The sequence below is a fragment of the Hemiscyllium ocellatum genome, unplaced genomic scaffold (assembly GCF_020745735.1).
Source record: "Hemiscyllium ocellatum isolate sHemOce1 unplaced genomic scaffold, sHemOce1.pat.X.cur. R23, whole genome shotgun sequence".
Classification (NCBI taxonomy): Eukaryota; Metazoa; Chordata; class Chondrichthyes; order Orectolobiformes; family Hemiscylliidae; genus Hemiscyllium; species Hemiscyllium ocellatum.
Genome location: NW_026867618.1, coordinates 1,610,653 through 1,616,652, shown reverse-complemented (window position 1 = coordinate 1,616,652; position 6,000 = coordinate 1,610,653).

Sequence of the window (6,000 nt, the reverse complement as noted above, 5' to 3'; positions counted from 1 at the left end):
AGGGTATGAGACTTGGGAAGCTGTGGTATTAAAATGTCTGTAATGAATTTATAGGGGGTATGGTGGCTCAATGATTAGCACAACTGCTTCACAGCGTCAGGGACCTGGGCTTCTTTCAGGCACTGGTGAAATTCTGTGTTTCCTTGATGACGAACTTGTTCCTTTAACAAGTTGAGGTTGTCCTTGATTTTTATACGGAGGGTTCTGGAATCACAGACTTCCGAAACTTCTGAGGTAGAATGGATTTCAGGCACCATTTGGACACAAGTAATGTGTACTGAGTCTTGCATGTTTTCAAGTTAAAAATTACGACAATACTGAAAGTGGACTCGAGAATTTGTTGCTGGGAAAGCTCAACATGTCAAGCAGCATTCGAGGAGCAGGAGAATCGTTGTTCCGGGCACAAGCCCTATATTCCTGATGAAGGACTTACCGCCAAAATGTTGATTCTCCTGCTCCTCGGAAGTTGCCTCACCTGCGGTGTTTTCCCAGCAATACAACCTCGACACTGATCTCCAAGATCTGCAGTCCTCACTTTCTCCTCATGAAAGGGGAGTGCCAATTCTCGAAGTTCAGGTATTCTCTGGTTTTGTTGGTGTGTGTGTGTGTGTGTGTGTGTGTGTGTGTGTGTGTGTGTGTGTGTGTGTGTGTGTGTGTGTGTGTGTGTGTGTGTGTGTGCGCGCGCGTGCGTGTGTGTGTGTAAGAGAGAGAGAGAGATAGAGAGAGAGAGAGAGAGAGCGGTGGAGAGAGAGACACAGACAGAGAGAGAGAGAAGGAGAGAAGAAAGGCTGATGAGCTCTCGCTGTCTCTCGCTCTCTCTGTCTCTGCATCTCTCTCTGACTTCTCTTCTGTAAGAACTTGTTTCATTTTAACTTCTGTGCCAAAGGTTTTTGGTTTACTTGGTGATTATTGAACGTTTTTTTGAACAGTATCATTAAATTGGTGTTGCCTGTTGCGTTTCCGTTTAGGATACTTCATTCAATATTCTGTTTTCTGTTCTTTAGTTTTAATTCAGTGATATTGAAAGTAAATTCAATTTTGTTTAGGACTAGCAGGTTTATTTGTCAGCACTAACTTTCCGAGCGCTGTTTCTGCATCATGTAGCTGATGAACAACTGATGAAGGACCAGTGCTCAGAATGCTCGTGCTTCCAAACAAACCTGTTTTGACTATAACCTGGCGTTGTCAGTTTTTGTTTAGCATTTTGCAACCCAGTCCAACACCGACACTCCCAAATCAGTTTAGAACTAATTAGTTTGACCAACTGATTCTCTCCTCGAATATCGACTATACACTTTCTGAGTATCAAATAGGAAAATTAAAATCAGGGCTACCATCTTGAAATGTTCTGAGGGTTTTAGCCTGGTCTAGCTTGGTGCATACCCTTTGTGGCCAAGCTGCGTGAAATAGCAGGCAACCTGATTCGGAGCTGCCTTCTTCCGTGAGGAAAGAGGAGATAATTACAACAGGAGCTCAGCACTTACATTTACTGGAAACACTAACAGAATCTTCAGAGAACTTGAACGTTCATTTGAAAATGAAAGAGTTTCTGTCAGAGGCAAAAAGACAAGGAAAGGGCAACGGAAATGATATAGTTTGAATTAAGCTTAAAAGCAGAGAGTGAGAAAAAGAGAGATCTTTTGAACTTCAGAATTGGGCATTTAGGAATAACAGCTTGAAAGGATGGAGGTGAAGGCTGAACGTAAGGCCAGTGAGAAAGAGAGTGAGAATGAGCAAACCCATGGTAGCCAAAAGTCTGTTAGGAATCTGTTTAAACATACTCAAACATTTCAAAAGTTTGAGAATAAGGATGTGGAAAGCTAATTCACCCGATTTGAAAAAAAAAGTGCTCAACAAATGCGTTGCCAATGACCATGTGTATTTTCTTGATCCAATGCAAACTTGTCGTTTACCAGTTAAGGAATTCGCATCACGATCAGTGGTGGCCTATGGGACAGATGAGGACGTGAAGACAGGCAGCTTAAGTGCACGCGAGATTGTGGCAGAGGTCAACAGTCAAGGTTTCAGAATTCTAAGGAGTGACACTGGTCAAACCGACATTGAGTTGGAAACGATCAAAAGAATTAATTTTGGTGCAATTACTTTGGAAAGGTTTCAAAAATTCACTTCCTGAAATGTGAGACACATGTAGAAGATCATCGAGTTAAACAGCAAGGTTATCAGCGGGAATCACTGATGATTGAGTTGGTCTGCAATGCAATGTATGTCTTCTAGAATCAATTTTAATCAATGATGGATAGAAATTGGGGAAAAAATGAATCCTCACATGGAAAGGGAACGGTATTTTTCGGTGAAAGTTATAACAATAATTTACCACAGGCTAGAATGGAAACTCTTGACGGGGACATTGATGTTAAAAAGCTCCGATGTTTTCACTGCAATAAAGTAGATCACATGACATCACAGTGTTAGCGGGTTAGGATAAGCAATGGGAAACCAGATTTAAGAAAACCGAATATTCCTGTGAAATTTCTTGGGGTCGGCACAAAATGCACAGTGGAGGCTAGGAAGCTGGACCACAATGTACAAGCTGGTCAGATATTTGTTAAGAATGAAGTGCAGTTCTTATTAAAATTATTCCTGCAAAGGTAAAGTTTACTCAGATAGCTCAGGATGAGCACGTAAAGAGATAGCCATACTAAAGTTTGGAGACGCTGGTGTTGGACTGGGGTGTTGGTCTGTGCCACAATGGTCAGACTGTGGCACAGAAAGCCTAACAGGGAAGCTCACACATTCAATACATTATCTGGGACGAGAGGACGCTAATTGTTTAAGTTCCCTTGAGAAGGCAAGTTTTAAAAAATTGTGATTTGCATATAAAAGAACTGAGACAAACATGGCCAATCTAAAACATGAAAGACTTCACAAATAATCCAGGTATTTTTCAATACATAAGTTCAGTTATATCACACTGTAAAGGTTTGCTCGAAATTCTGTATGTTACGATTTTATTTTGCACAACCATCTGATGAAGGAGTAGCACTCTGAAAGCTAGTGGTTCCAAATACACCCGTTGGCCTATAACCTGGTGTTGTTTGACTTTTAACAATATGAAGTGACGCAGAAAACTCTCAGTCTGTGATATGGAAGGATGAGCAGATATGTATTCTTGAACGATTATTGCCAGGAAAGGTACTAGTAATGGGAGTTCCTGGGGAGACAAACAGACCTCTATTGTATAAAGTGAGGTTGTAATTGAGTGGAGAATACATGGTCGGAGTACTGGACAAACTGTCAGCTACAGTAATACAATTTATCTTGCTAATCAAATTGCTGGCTCACCGGTAAGAGTGCTGCTGAATGTCGTTGAAAAGCAAGTGGAAACACAGGCAACTGAATAATTGCAGGACATACATCGTGGATTTTTTGTTTACCTGGTTAGTAACGCGGTCACAAAGTTAGTATTTAAATCTGCAAAAGCCAAAAAGTACAGATAAGAAAATTGATGTGGAATTCGTCGAGATCCCGTTTGATTAGAAGGTTGGCACAGACAAGGAGCAAATGGATGAGAATGTACACATCGTTAACTCAAATAAATAAATTGAGTTACAATAGAAAAATAAAATTTTAAAGCAGTTGAATCAAAAAGCCTACATGGAAAAGAAATCCGAATATATCACGAGATATTATTAACTTAAAAATGATGTCTTAGTATGGAAATAGATATCACAACATAGTCAACCAGATGGGAAAAGGTCAGATATTCATCAAATCGTACTGCCAGTGGGGTATAGAAAGGACATGCTTCAAGACGAATGAGCTGCCACTTGTGTGTTACTTAGGAGTGAGGAAAACACAAGCTAAAATACAAAATCATTTTGACTGGCCTGGGGTATACAAAGAGGTATTTCAAATTTTCCAGTCGTGGAATACATGTCAGGCAATTGGAAATCAAAGGCGGTCATAAATCCTGCAAATTTAACAACTATCCTTGCACTCGAGGAATAATGTGCAAGACACGTATATGCATATTGCCCTTATCTGAGATAATAAAGTGGAAATCAGTACTTGCTAGCAACAAAGAATATGTCGAGTAGGTTTCCAGAGTCCATCATAATCCATTATGCAATATCGTAGGTAAAAAGGATTGGAGGGGAATTACCAAATTCAGAAGATTCTGAATTGGACATTCTGCAAATTTAATTGGAAAATAAGGAAGGTGTCAAATTTTAGGATAAGTTACTGGGATGTCTTCCATAGAAAAACCGAAATAATGTGAAAGAGTTTTTGCTGTCACATGAGGGGGTAAGTGGAAGTAAACCGGGAAATAATAACCGAATTAGAGAACATAGAACAGTACAGCACAGAACAGGCCCTTCTGCCCACGATGTTATGCAGAAGTAGATTCGGACATACCGTTCCAGTGAAGCAACGTGTTGACAGGCATAATCCTCTCAAGTTGTTACAAGTTCAATAGGAGATTGAATGCATGCTGCAGGATGACATAATCAAAATGAGTTACAGTGGCTGGAGCTTGCCCATAGTCATGCTGCCAAAACCAGCTGGTACACAACAGTTATGACAGGACTATCGCAAAGTCAATGTAATGACAAGGACAGATCCGATTCTGTGGTTGGAAGACTGTGTTCAGAAAATGGGACAAACAACTTATACTTCTAAATTGGCCTTGCTCAGAGGACACTGACAGGTGTCTTTGTCAGAAAGAGCAAAGGCAATTCGGCTTTCGTAACATTGAATAAACTGCACCAATTTAAAATCTTGTCGTTTAAAATGAAAAATGCTAGCCATATTTCGGAGACTATCCAGTAAGATTATTGCCCGAACAGCCAACTCTGTTGTTTATATCGATGATCTGATGATTTTTAGTCACACGTAAAATGAACATTTCTAACATTTTTCAGACTTGTTCGATCGACTTCGAAAGGCAGATTTCGTGATAAGACTGGCATAAAAAGAATCTGCCAAAGTCCAAGACAGCTTCCTGGGCCATGTTATTGGATTTGGACAAATGGCGTCACGGGATGTCAAATTACAAGATAATTAGGAGTTTCTGTTACGATCGTCAAAAAGAGCCGTACTGCCCTTCCTGTGATTGGGTGGATGATATAGAAAATTTGGTACAAAGTTTCGATGTTTGGCTGCTCCCCGCAATGAATTGCTAGAGAAGGGCAAGACGCTCCCTAGGACAACGGACTGTTAGAAGGCATTTGGCAGCCTGAAAGCTGTGTTACCCACTACCCCGACATTAACCAAACCTATTTCCGCAAAGCAATTCAGGGTGACTCCTGATGCAAGTGATGTCGGCGTCGGTGCTTTGCTCTTACAAGAAGTCGATGAAAAGATTAAAATGCCTGCAGGGTATTCCTCCAGGAAGTTGAACATTCATCAGCTGAAATATTCGACTATTGAGAAGGAGATTTTGAGCTTGGTGTTGTCTTTAAACATTTTAGTATTTATATTTCCATCTGACGCAACCAGACACTAATCATAACCCAGTGAAGATTGGGAGAAATTTAATGACAAAACGTCAGACTGTTTTCATGGAGCTTCGTGTTACAGCCATTCAGTTTTAAAGTTGTACATGTGGCAAGACGAGAAAATGTGATTGCCGATGCATTGGCGAGACTCGCATGAGAAATGCAGGAATGCTGTGGCGGGAGTACAACAGATTGAGGCGGAATGTAGTTGTGCATGTTTGCATATTTATAGTGAATATAACGTATATGTTTGTTTTCGAGAACTGACTGAATTTTAGGGGGTTTTAAACTGAAGCAATATTTCGATATTGATTTTTTGAAGGGGAGATGCGATGAACCTATTCCTTTGACAGGTTTATGTTGTCCTTGTTTTTTTTTTCAGATAGATTTCAAAAGACAGACTTTCTGACAAGTCTGTGTTTGGTAAAAGCAATGACTGCAGATGCTGGAAACCAGATTCTGGAGTCGAGCAGTGCTGGAAAATCAAAACAGTTCAGGCATCATCTGACGAGCAGGAATCTCGACGTTTCTGGAAAAAGAA